A 14,049-nucleotide genomic window follows, 5' to 3' on the forward strand; every position below is an offset into this window, starting at 1 on the left:
TTTCTTCACCACGCTGTCTGTGTGGGTGGACCATTTCAGTTTGTCCGTGATGTATACACCGAGGAACTTAAAACTTCCCACCTTCTCCACTGCTGTCCCGTTGATGTGGATAGGGGGCTGTTCCCTGAAGTCCATGATCATCTCCTTTGTTTTGTTGACGTTGAGTGTAAGGTTGTTTTTCTGACACCACACTCCGAGGGCCCTCACCTCCTCCCTGTAGGCCGTCTCGTCGTTGTTGGTAATCAAGCCTACCACTGTAGTGTCGTCTGCAAACTTGATGACTGAGTTGGAGGCGTGCATGGCCACGCAGTCATGGGTGAACAGGGAGTACAGGAGAGGGCTGAGAACGCACCCTTGTGGGGCCCCAGTGTTGAGGATCAGCGGAGTGGAGATGTTGTTTCCTACCCTCACCACCTGGGGGCGGCCCGTCAGGAAGTCCAGGACCCAGTTGCACAGGGCGGGGTTGAGACCCAGGGTCTCGAGCTTAATGACGAGTTTGGAGGGTACTATGGTGTTAAATGCTGAGCTGTAGTCGATGAACAGCATTCTTACATAGGTATTCCTCTTGTCCAGATGGGTTAGGACAGTGTGCAGTGTGATTGCGTCGTATGCAGTGTGATTAGAGTGGGTCTAGGGTGTTAGGTAGGGTGGAGGTGATGTGATCCTTGACTAGTCTCTCAAAGCACTTAATGATGACGAAAGTGAGTGCTACGGGGCGGTAGTCATTTAGCTCAGTTACCTTAGCTTTCTTGGGTACAGGAACAATGGTGGCCCTCTTGATGCATATGGGAACAGCAGACTGGGATAGGGATTGATTGAATATGTCCGTAAACACACCAGCAAGCTGGTCTGCGCATGCTCTGAGGACGCGGCTAGGGATGCCGTCTGGGCCGGCAGCCTTGCGAGGGTTAACACGTTTAAATGTTTTACTCACGTTGGCTGCGGTGAAGGAGAGCCCACAGGTTTTGGTAGCGGGCCGTGTCAGTGGCACTGTATTGTCCTCAAAGGTCTTGTCCTTTGTCAGTCTACACCTCTGTGGGCATGTTATCCTGTCTGGGTCCATTTTGGGCTTGTATTCTCTGTGGTGCCTTGGCTTGCACTATGAGTCAGTACAGAAGGATAACATTACCATTGGGGGACGCTACCGCACAACTGGCTTTGCTCTCTCCCTCAATGCATACAAGCCACGTGTCTGCCTGCCTGTCTGCCTGCCTGCCTGCCTGCCTGTCTGTCTGTCTGTCTGTCTGTCTGTCTGTCTGTCTGTGTGCCCGTCAGTCTGTATCTTTCTGTCTTCCTGTCTGTCTGTCTGTCTGCCTGTATCTGTCTATCTGCCTGTATCTGTCGATCTGCCTGTCTGCCTGTCTGTCTGTATCTGTCTGTCTGTATCTTTCTGTCTTCCTGTCTGTCTGTATCTGCCTGTCTGTATCTGCCTGTCTGTCTGTCTGTCTGTCTGTCTGTCTGCCTGTCTGTGTCTTCCAGGCCTGCCTGTCTGTCTATATTGCCTATCTGTCTGTCTATCTGTCTATCTGTCTATCTGTCTATCTGTCTGTCTGTCTGTCTGTCTGTCTGTCTGTCTGTCTGTCTGTCTGTCTGTCTGTCTGTCTGTCTGTCTGTCTGTCTGTCTGTCTGTCTGTTCTGTCTGTATCTGCCTCTCTGTCTGTATCTGCCTCTCTGTCTGTATCTGACTGCCTGCCTGCCTGTCTGTATCTAAATGCCTGTCTGTCTGTCTGTCTGTCTGTCTTCCTGTCTGTCTGTCTGTCTGCCTGTATCTGTCTATCTGCCTGTATCTGTTGATCTGCCTGTCTGCCTGTCTGTCTGTATCTGTCTGTCTGTATCTTTCTGTCTTCCTGTCTGTCTGTATCTGCCTGTCTGTCTGTCTGTCTGCCTGTCTGTGTCTTCCAGGCCTGCCTGCCTGTCTATATTGCCTGTCTGTCTGTCTGTCTGTCTGTCTGTCTGTCTGTCTGTCTGTCTGTCTGTCTGTCTGTATCTGCCTCTCTGTCTGTATCTGACTGCCTGCCTGCCTGTCTGTCTGTCTGTATCTGCCTCTCTGTCTGTCTGTCTGTCTGTCTATCTGCCTGTCTGCCCGTCTGTCTGTATCTGTCTGTCTGTATCTGCCTGCCTGTCTGCCTGTCTGTCTGTCTGTCTGTCTGTCTGTCTGTCTGTCTGTCTGTCTGTCTGTCTGTCTGTCTGTCTGTCTGTATCTGCCTATCTGTCTGTCTGTCTGTATCTGTCTGCCTGTATCTGCCTGCCTGCCTGTCTGTATCTGTCTGTCTCTCTGTCTGTATCTGCCTGCCTGTTTGTATGTCTCTATGTCTGCCTGTATCTGTCTGTCTGTCTGTTTGTCTCTGTCTGTCTGTCTGTCTGTCTGTCTGTCTGTCTGTCTGTCTGTCTGTCTGTCTGTCTGTCTGTCTGTCTGTCTGTCTGTCTGTCTGTCTGTCTGTCTGTATGTATGCATCTGCCTGTCTGCCTGCCTGCCTAACTGCGTGTCTGTCTGTCTGTCTGTATCTGCCTGCCTGCCTGCCTGTCTTTCTGTGTGTCTGTATCTGCCTGTCTGTAGCTGTCTGTCTCTCTGTCTGTATCTGCCTGCCTGCCTGTCTGTCTGTGTCTGTCTGTCTATCTGTCTGTCTGTCTGTCTGTCTGTCTGTCTGTCTGTCTGTATCTGCCTGTCTGTCTGTCTGTCTGTCTCCGACTCATAATAAGCCACTTAGTGGACATGTCTGAATCTAATGCTAGTTGTCACTTAAAGGGGAAATCCACAGTGGAAACAACCTCCCCTCCTCTGTTTGGTAAAAAGCTAAGGGATGGGCCTGGAGAAAAGTAACCACTCTCAAATTGATAGACAGATATATGGATGCAAGGGCTCACCATCCAATATATCAAATTATAGTTTTAAACATGTTTTCAGGCTATACAGTCCAGTGTTTGTTTACATTCACAATGTTTACAAACATTGGAGTAAAACAAGCTTATATTTTGGGTTCTAATGGGGTACGACAGTTGAACTAAGCTCATGAGGCATTTATAAGTTATATTCTTCAATAATCAATGGGCACATTATATATACAAAGTATGTGGACACCCCTTCAAATTAGTGGATTCGGCTACTTCAGCCACACCCATTGCTGACAGGTGTATAAAATCGAACACACAGCCATGCAGTAGAATGGCCTTGTTGAAGAGCTCAGTGACTTTCAATGTGGCACTGTCATATGATGCCACCTTTCCAACAAGTCAGTTCTATCATGGCTCTGGCAAAGACCTAGATGTAAACACAGGAGGTGGATAGTACAAGTCTCAGAGTTTATTACAGTACAAGGGGCAGGCAAAGAGTCATAATCCAAATCAGAGTTAGGCTGGTACAGGCGGGCAGGCAATCGGTAGGTCAAGGCAGGCAAAGAGTCGTAATCCAAATCAGTCTGGCAGGTAGAGGACTGCAGGCAGGATCAGGACAGGCAAAAAGTTCAGAACTGGGAAGACTAGGAAAAACTAGCACACATGCAACAAGTGAACACGCTGGTAGGACTTGACGGGACAAGACAAACTGAAAACACAGGTATAAATACACAGGGGATAATGGCGGAAGATAGGAGACACCTGGTGGGGGGTGGAGACAAGCACAAAGGTGAAACACAGGTGAAACAGATCAGGGTGTGACAAGTTTGTAAACTTTCTGCCCTGCTAGAGCTGCCCCGGTCAACTGTAAGTGCTGTAATTGTGAAGTGGAAACATCTAGGAAAAACAACGGCTCAGCCGCAAAGTGATAGGCCACACAAGCTCACAGAATGGGACCGCCGAGTGCTGAACCACTTAGCGAGTAAAAATTGTCTGTCCTCAGTCGCAACACTTATTTTCCTTCACTCTGCGGTCCAACTCATCCCAAAACATCTCAATTGGGGTGAGGTCGGGTGATTTTGGCAGCCAGGTCATCTGATGCAGCACTCCATCACCCTCCTTGGTCAAATAGCCCTTACACAGCCTGTGTGTTGGGTCATTGTCCTGTTGAAAAACAAGTGATAGTCTCACTAAGCGCAAACCAGATGGGATGGCGTATCGCTGCAGAATGCTGTGGTAGCCATGCTGGTTAAGTGTGCCTTGAATTCTAAATAAAACACTGACAGTGTATTAGCAAAGCACCCCCACACCATCACACGCCCTCCTCCATGATTCACGATGGGAACCACACATGCGGAGATCATCCGTTCACATACTCTGCGTGTCACAAATACACAACAGTTGGAACAAAAATTATCAAATTTGGACTCATCAGACCAAAGGACAGATTTGCACCGGTCTAATGTCCTTTGCTCGTGTTTCTTGGCGCAAGCAAGTCTCTTATTATTATTGGTGTCCTTTAGTAGTGGTTTCTTTGCAGCAATTTGGCCATGAAGGCCTGATTCACGCAGTCTCCTCTGGACAGTTGATGTTGAGATGTGTCTGTTACTTGATCTCTGTGAAGCATTTATTTGGGCTGCAATCTGAGGTGCAGATAACTCTAATGACCTTATCCTCTGCAGCAGAAGTGAATCTGGGTCTTCTTTTCCTGTGGTAATCCTCACGACACCCAGTTTCATCATGGTGCTTGATGGTTTTTGCTACTGCACTTGAAGAAACTTTCAAAGTTCTTGAAGTTTTCCGAATTGACCGAACTTCATGTATTAAAGTAATGATGGACTGTGGTTTCTCTTTGCTTATTTGAGTTGTTCTTGCCAGATAATGGACCTGGTCTTTTACGAAATAAGGCTATCTCCTACCTTGTCACGACACAACTGAAACGCATTAAGAAGGAAATAAAATCCACAAATTAACTTTTAACAAGGCAAACCTGTTAATTGAAATGCATTCCAGGTGACTACCTCATGAAGCTGGTTGAGAGAATGCCAAGAGTGTGCAAAGCTGTCTTCAAGGCAAAGGATGGCTAATTTAAAGAATCTCCAATATATAATAGTCCTCTTCCGGCTGTGCCGGATGGAGATTATAACAGTAAATGGCCAAGATGTTCAAACGTTCATAGATGACCAGCATGGTCAAATAATAATAATCACAGTGGTTGTAGAGGGTGCAACAGGTCAGCATTTCAGGAGTAAATGTCAGTTGGCTTTTCATAGCCGAGCATTCAGAGTTCAAGACAGCAAGTGCGGTAGAGAGAGAGTTGAAAACAGCTGGTCCGGGACAAGGTAGCACATCTGGTGAACAGGTCAGGGTTCCATAGCCATAGGCAAAACAGTTGAAACTGGAGCAGCTGCATGACCAGGTGGACTGGGGACAGCAAGGAGTCATCGGGTCAGGTAGTCCTGAGGCATGGTCCCAGGAGATCCAGGAGATCTTCATAGAAAAATCTAATTCCAACAGTTTTATCTGAGTGCATGAATCTGTATGCCTACCTACCAAAGTCCAGCACTACTACTGCCCTTGTGAAAGCCACACACTCCTGGCTGACAGCTACAGACTCCAAAAAAACAACAATGGTGAGGGTGTTACTTGCTGATATGTCCAAAGCCTTTGATCGAGTAGATCACGCAAAGCTCCTGCAACATCTGTCTGACATTGAACTGTGTTCAAGGTTACTAGCCTAGCTACACCACAGGAAGAAGGCAGAGGGTGATGGTTACTAGCCTGGCTCCACAGCTACACCACAGGAAGAAGACAGAGGGTGATGGTTACTAGCCTGGCTCCACAGCTACACCACAGGAAGAAGGCAGAGGCTGATGGTTACTAGCCTGGCTCCACAGCTACACCATAGGAAGAAGGCAGAGGGTGATGGTTACTAGCCTGGCTCCACAGCTACACCATAGGAAGAAGGCAGAGGCTGATGGTTACTAGCCTGGCTCCACAGCTACACCACAGGAAGAAGGCAGAGGCTGATGGTTACTAGCCTGGCTCCACCACAGGAAGAAGGCAGAGGGTGATGGTTACTAGCCTGGCTCCACAGCTACACCACAGGAAGAAGACAGAGGGTGATGGTTACTAGCCTGGCTACACCACAGGTAGAAGACAGAGGGTGATGGTTACTAGCCTGGCTCCACAGCTACACCACAGGAAGAAGGCAGAGGCTGATGGTTACTATCCTGGCTTCACAGCTACACCACAGGAAGAAGGCAGAATGTGATGGTTACTAGGCTGGCTCTACAGCTACACCACAGGAAGAAGACAGAGGCTGATGGTTACTAGCCTGGCTCCACAGCTACACCACAGGAAGAAGGCAGAGGGTGATGGTTACTAGCCTGGCTCCACAGCTACACCACAGGAAGAAGGCAGAGGGTGATGGTTACTAGCCTGGCTCCACAGCTACACCACAGGAAGAAGGCAGAGGGTGATGGTTACTAGCCTGGCTCCACAGCTACACCACAGGAAGAAGGCAGAGGCTGATGGTTACTAGTCTGGCTCCACAGCTACACCACAGGAAGAAGGCAGAGGCTGATGGTTACTAGCCTGGCTCCACAGCTACACCACAGGAAGAAGGCAGAGGGTGATGGTTACTAGCCTGGCTTCACAGCTACACCATAGGAAGAAGGCAGAGGCTGATGGTTACTAGCCTGGCTCCACAGCTACACCACAGGAAGAAGGCAGAGGGTGATGGTTACTAGCCTGGCTCCACAGCTACACCACAGGAAGAAGACAGAGGGTGATGGTTACTAGCCTGGCTTCACAGCTACACCACAGGAAGAAGGCAGAGGCTGATGGTTACTAGCCTGGCTCCACAGCTACACCACAGGAAGAAGACAGAGGGTGATGGTTACTAGCCTGGCTCCACAGCTACACCACAGGAAGAAGGCAGAGGCTGATGGTTACTAGCCTGGCTTCACAGCTACACCACAGGAAGAAGGCAGAGGCTGATGGTTACTAGCCTGGCTCCACAGCTACACCACAGGAAGAAGGCAGAGGGTGATGGTTACTAGCCTGGCTTCACAGCTACACCACAGGAAGAAGGCAGAGGCTGATGGTTACTAGCCTGGCTCCACAGCTACACCACAGGAAGAAGGCAGAATGTGATGGTTACTAGCCTGGCTCCACAGCTACACTGTGGCCCTGTCGAAAGATAACCCCGGACAGAGCCAACCAGGCAGGATATAACCCCACCCACTTTGCCAAAGCACAGCCCCCACACTACTAGAGGGACATCCGCAAACCACCAACTTACTACCCTGAGACAAGGCTGAGTATAGCCCACGAAGATCTCCCCCATGGCACAAACCCGAGGGGGTGCCAAAGTCAGTGACTCAACCCACTCAAGTGACGCACCCCTCCTAGGGACGGCATGGAAGAGCACCAGTAAGCCAGTGACTCAGCCCCCATAATAGAGTCAGAAACAGAGAATCCCAGTGGAGAGAGGGGAACCGGCCAGGCAGAGACAGCAAGGGCGGTTCATCGCTTCAGTGCTTTTCCGTTCACCCTCGCACCCCTGGGCCAGACTACACTCAATCATATGACCTACTGAAGAGATGAGTCTTCAATAAAGACTTAAAGGTCAGGACCGAGTCTGCGTCTCTCACATGGATAGGCAGACCATTTCATAAAAATTGAGCTCTATAGGAGAATGCCCTGCCTCCAGCTGTTTGCTTAGAAATTCTAGGGACAATAAAGAGGCCTGCGTCTTGTGACCGTAGCGTACATGTAGGTATGTATGGCAGGACCAAATTGGAGAGATAGGTAGGAGCAAGCCCATGTAATGCTTTGTATGTTAGCAGTAAAACCTTGAAATCATCCCTCGCCTTAACAGGAAGCCAGAGAGGCTAGCACTGGAGTAATTTGATATATTTTTTTGCTTCTAGTCAAGATTCTAGCAGCCGTGTTTAGCACAAACTGAAGTTTATTCGGTGCTTTATCCGGGTAGCCGGAAAGTAGAGCATTGATGTAGTCTAATCTAGAAGTGCATAATTTTTGGACAAAAAGTTTCTGATTTTTGCAATGATATGAAGTTGGAAAAAAGCTGTCCTTGAAATATTCTTGATATGTTCGTCAAAAGAGAGATCAGGGTACAGAGTAACGCCGACGTCCTTCGCAGTTTTATTTGAGATGACTGCACAACCATCAAGATTAATTGTCAGATCCAACAGAAGATCTCGTTTTTTGGGACCTAGAATTGGAATCTCTGTTTTGTCCGAGTTTAAAAGTAAAACATTTGCCGTCATCCACTGCATCTCAGTGCTTGAGGCGTCAGTATAGACACCCTGGTTCAAATCCAGGCTGTATCACAACCAGCCAGGTGGCGAACAATTGGCCCAACGTTATCCGGGTTTGGCCGGTGTAGGCCGTCATTGTAAATATGAATTTGTTCTTAACTGACTTGCCTAGTTAAATAAAGGTTACATGTCTGATACACAGGCTTCCAGGGAGGGCAAATGTGGGGCTTCACCATGTTTCATTGAAATGTACAGCTGTGTATTGTCCACATAGCAGTGAAAGTTAACATTATGTTTCTGAATGACGTCACCAAGAGGTAAAATATATAGTGAAAACAATAGTTGTCCTAAAACGGAACCTTGAGGAACACCGAAACTTACAACTGATTTGTCAGAGGACAAACCATCCACAGAGACGAACTGATATCTTTCCGTCAGATAAGATCTAAACCAGGACAGAATTTATCCGTCTAGACCAGTTAGTGTTTCCAATCTCTCCAAAAGAATGTGGTGATCGATGGTGTCAAAAGCAGCACTAAGGTCTAGGAGCACGAGGACAGATGTAGAGCCTTTGTCTGATGCCATTAAAAGGTAATTTACCACCTTTATGGGTGCAGTCTCAGTGCTATGATGGGGTCTAAAACCAGACTGAAGCATTTTGTATACATTGTTTGTCTAAAGGAAGGCAGAGAGTTGCTATGCAACAGTTGTTGCGAAAGCCTTTTGGAGTGTGTCTGTGGACTTTTCCATGTGAATATTAAAGTCACCAAAAATGTGAATATTATCTGCCATGACTACAAGGTCCGATAGGAATTCAGGAAACTCAGTGAGGAATGCTGTATACGGCCCAGGAGGCCACGTGTGCTCCCTCTCCGGCCACTAGGTCACCAGGCTGCTCGTTATGGCGCACACATGTCACCATCGTTACGCGCATCTGCGCATAATGACACTCACCTGGACTCCATCACCTCCTTGATTACCTGCCCTTTATATGTCACTCCCTTTGGTTTCTTCCCCAGTCGTCATTATTTCTGTTCCTGGGTCATGTCTGTGCGTTGTTTGTGCTACGAGTTTGTTTAATTTATTTATTAAAACACTCATTCCCTGAACTTGCTTCCCGACTCTCAGCGTACATCGTTACAGAATGACGACTCAACAAAGGGAAGCATCAGGGAGTGTTTTTTTTGTTTTGTTTTTGTGTTGGAGGTGATGTCGGGTTCGGGTGTTGGAGCCGGAGCTACCTGGGAGGTCTCAGGTTCGATGGGTTCCCCTGTCTCAGGTGGCTCGACAGGTTTCTATACCTCAGCGGGATTGATAGGCTCCATGCCTCAGCTGGCTCGACAGGCTGCCATGCCTCAGCGGGTTCGATAGGCTCCCATGCCTCAACAGGTTTCCATGCGTCGACCGAGGCAACCGGGAGGTCTCAGCCAGCTCATCAGGTTTCTGCGCCTCAAGGGAGGCGAACGGGCCGCTCCGGATCCCCGGGATTGTCCCTGTGGTTGGCGTCCTGCGGCTGGAGTCGAATGCGCCGGGGAGGGGCGCATTACACTATATAAAGTGATTGAGTAGGCTGCATAGATTTCATGACTAGAAGCTCAAAAGGTGACCTGGCCTCCACAATCACCCGACCTCAACCCAATTGAGATGGTTTGGGATGAGTTTGACTGCAAGATGAAAGAAAAGCAGGAAACAAGTGCTCAATATATGTGGGAACTCCTTCAAGACTGTTGCAAAAGCATTCCAGGTGAAGCTGCTTGAGAGAATGCCAAGAGTGTGCAGAGCTGTCATCAAGGCAAAGGGCGGCTACTTGGAAGAATCTAAAATCTATTTAGATTTGTTTAACACTTTTTTGCTTACTGCATGATTCCATGTGTTTTATTTCATAGTTCTGATGTCTTTGCTATTATTCTACAATGTAAAAATAAAGAAAAACCCTTGAATGAATAGGTGTGTCCCAACTTCTGACTGGTATTGTATATATATATATTTTTTTCTAAGCAGGTAGAGCTCAAAACAGTTGGGGTCGCCACTGGTCCATCTGTACATGCTATACAGACTATCAATAACATTTAAAATATCTACTAGCCTTAACCTTAATCCTAACCCTAAACTTAACCCTTACCCTAAACAACTTCTTTGCTCGCTTTGAGGACAATACAGTGCCACTGACACGGCCCGCTACCAAAACCTGTGGGCTCTCCTTCACCGCAGCCAACGTGAGTAAAACATTTAAACGTGTTAACCCTCGCAAGGCTGCCGGCCCAGACGGCATCCCTAGCCTCGTCCTCAGAGCATGCGCAGACCAGCTGGCTGGTGTGTTTATGGACATATTCCATCAATCCCTATCCCAGTCTGCTGTCCCCACATGCTTCAAGAGGGCCACCATTGTTCCTGTTCACAAGAAAGCTAAGGTAACTGAGCGAAATGACTATCTATGCTTTGAGAGACTAGTCAAGGATCATATCACCTCACCCTACCTGACACCCTAGACCCACTCCAATTTGCTTACCGCCCCAATAGGTCCACAGACGACGCAATCGCAATCACACTGCACTCTGCCCTAACCCATCTGGACAAGAGGAATACCTATGTAAGAATGCTGTTCATCGACTACAGCTCAGCATTTAACACCATAGTACCCTCCAAACTCGTGGTTAAGCTCGAGACCCTGACGGGACACCCCCAGGTGGTGAGGGTAGGAAACAACATCTCCACCCCACTGATCCTCAACACTGGGGCCCCACAAGGGTGCGTTCTCAGCCCTCTCCTGTACTCTCTGTTCACCCATGACTGCGTGGCCATACACGCCTCCAACTCAATCATCAAGTTTGCAGACGACACTACAGTGGTAGGCTTGATTACCAACAACGACGAGACGGCCTACAGGGAGGAGGTGAGGGCCCTCGGAGTGTGGTGTCAGAAAAACAACCTTACACTCAACGTCAACAAAACAAAGGAGATGATCATGGACTTCAGGGAACAGCCCCCTATCCACATCAACGGGACAGCAGTGGAGAAGGTGGGAAGTTTTAAGTTCCTCGGTGTACACATCACGGACAAACTGAAATGGTCCACCCACACAGACAGCGTGGTGAAGAAGGCGCAACGGCGCCTCTTCAAGCTCAGGAGGCTGAAGAAATTTGGCTTGTCACCAAAAACACTCACAAACTTTTACAGATGCACAATCGAGAGCATCCTGTCTGGCTGTATCACCGCTTCCCACAACCGCAAGGCTCCAGAGGGTGGTGCGGTCTGCACAACGCATCATCGGGGGCAAACTACCTGTCCTCCAAGACACCTACACCACCCGATGTCACAGGAAGGCCAAAAAGATCCTCAAGGACAACAACCACCCGAGCCACTGCCTGTTCACCCCGCTATCATCCGGAAGGCAAGGTCAGTACAGGTGCATCAAAGCTGGGACCGAGAGACTGAAAAACAGCTTCTATCTGAAGGCCACCAGACTGTTAAACAGCCATCACTAACATTGAGTGGCTGCTGCCAACATACTGACTCAAATCTCTAGCCACTTTAATAATAAAAAATGGGATGTAATAAATGTATCACTAGTCCCTTTAAACAATGCCACTTTATATAATGTTTACATACCCTACATTACTCCTCTCATATGTATATACTGTACTCTATACCATCTACTGCATCTTGCCTATGCCGTTCGGCCATCGCTCATCCATATATTAATATGTACATATTCTTATTAATTCCTTTACACTTGTGTGTAAAAGGTAATTGTTGTGAAATTGTTAGATTACTTGTTAGATATTACTCTATGGTCGCAACTAGAAGCACAAGCATTTCGCTACACTCACATTAACATCTGCTAACCATGTGTATGTGACCAATAAAATTTGATTTGGATTTGATTTGAACCCTAGCCCTAACCTTAATCCTTACCATTACCCTTATTCTAAACCTAAACCTAACCCTAACCTTAGCAAGAAGTTGCTTATCAACAGATGGCCCGGCCCTGCCTGCTGCCATTCATGGGCCAGAAAGGCTGGGATTTCCTTAAATGTAACTAGGCAGAAGGACACCTGCTGGGGATTACGTCGCCGGATCATGAGGGCAGGTTGAGATGATCACGAGCAGGCCGGCTGAGGAAGGGTAACTGGGAATACCTGTAAACACGTTAACACCTGTGACCTGTACTCCTCCTCAGTGGCCTCACTACCCCTTCTACTACTGAACATATTAGTGCAGCAAAGAATAGAATGATTCTATTTATATGTACTGTACAGCTCTTTGAAAGACACCTGGCACCCCAGGAAAGACACTGCAACAGCTATATCTTGAGTTTCAATCAGGTATGAATTCACACAACACAAAAAAGAAAGCCTATTCCACTAAAAACAGTTCATTTTGGGTTCTACTGGACCTTCAGTGAGCGTGATTAGGTTATTTTTTCCATTGATTTCAGTATGACTCCATATGAGGGTGATGCCATAGATACAGTGAAGAGGTAAATGGAATTCGAACAAAACAATGGAAATGCCATGGAAACGTGTGGGGGAAAGATGCCGTGAGGGAAAGAGATGCCTCATTGCCCCCCAGCAAAATGAGCCTACATTTAGGCTATTGTTTATACAGTGTGTGTATTTCACACTATGTTGAGGTAAAAATGGGAGTATAATGCTTACATGGATGCCAACCACAATACATGTTCACGTCATCGTCACCAATCAACTGCATTACAGTTAAAAATGACTTTGACTACCATCACTGATTTCTCTAAACTAGCTATGCTATCCGTTTATACGAATGGAGGTTAGCATTTAGCAGTCACTTCTTCTAAACCTGGAAAAGGGACCACTTCTAAATGTTAGGCAGTGAAAACAGTCAAATATATCCACATCGTAACCACATTGTGGGCCTGTGACAATGCATCTGCTGTATAGTCAATCATTCAACGATGATGAAGAACAATGAACACAAAATTAGGGGTTCAAACAAGGGTTCTCCTAAGATCCTTAAAGTTCTTTGAAGAAAATGAGGGTTATTGACACTGAAAAATGCCCCCAAAAGGTACTTCCAAGAACCCCATAGGAGTTGGTGTTAGTCGAGGAACCTTCTTAGTTCTTGTGGGTTCTTGCAGGAACCTAACTGCAAAACTGAAAAAACAGCAGGTACAGGCACTTAATTGAAAATGATTAATATCTCCTCAATTTAAGGTAAGGTTTCCAGGAATCTTACTACTTTTAGAGTGCATCTGCTCTGTGTTCACTAACTAAAAGGAACAAACACTTCCTCATTCCTGTATCTTAGTGTCTATTGGTCAGGTCTGTGGCAAAGTGAATACTGCCTTAGGAAATGTATTTATTTTATTGATGTTGATATAATACATTTTTTGAAAAAAATGGTTCCAAAGGAAGGGGTTCTTCGGCTGTCCCCATAAGATAACCCTTTTTGGTTCCAGGTAGAACCCTTTTGGGTTCCATGTAGAACCACATGGAACTCAAAAGGGTTCTACCTGGAACCAAAAAAGGGTTCTTCAAAGGGTTCTCCTATTTCGACAGCCGATTAGCCCTTTTAGGTTCTAGATAGCACCTTTTTTTCTAAGTATATGAATATAAACCAGTGTAGCTAATCACTGGGAGATGAGATTACCAGAACGATGCATTGGTCCCCTAATTTGAGTTGAGTTCAGATTAAGACATTTCACTTTTGAATCCATCCTCTTCCCCCATGGCTGTCCTAACAAATTCAAGACAACTTCATGTACATAGACACACTTAAAGATCCCTCCCGGTTTGTCTGAAGTATACTCCATAAGTGGCATGAACCAAGCGGCAAGGAGTAAAGCTACTGTAGGAGATTTTGCTAATGCCTAAATGAAATTGGTTAGTGCAATGTTAATATGTTAAAATCTGCTTAAAATGAGCTCGGTCCGAGTTAACTCTGTGCAATGTCT

Source organism: Salvelinus alpinus, chromosome 7 (genome assembly GCF_045679555.1).
Source record: "Salvelinus alpinus chromosome 7, SLU_Salpinus.1, whole genome shotgun sequence".
Taxonomy (NCBI): Eukaryota; Metazoa; Chordata; class Actinopteri; order Salmoniformes; family Salmonidae; genus Salvelinus; species Salvelinus alpinus.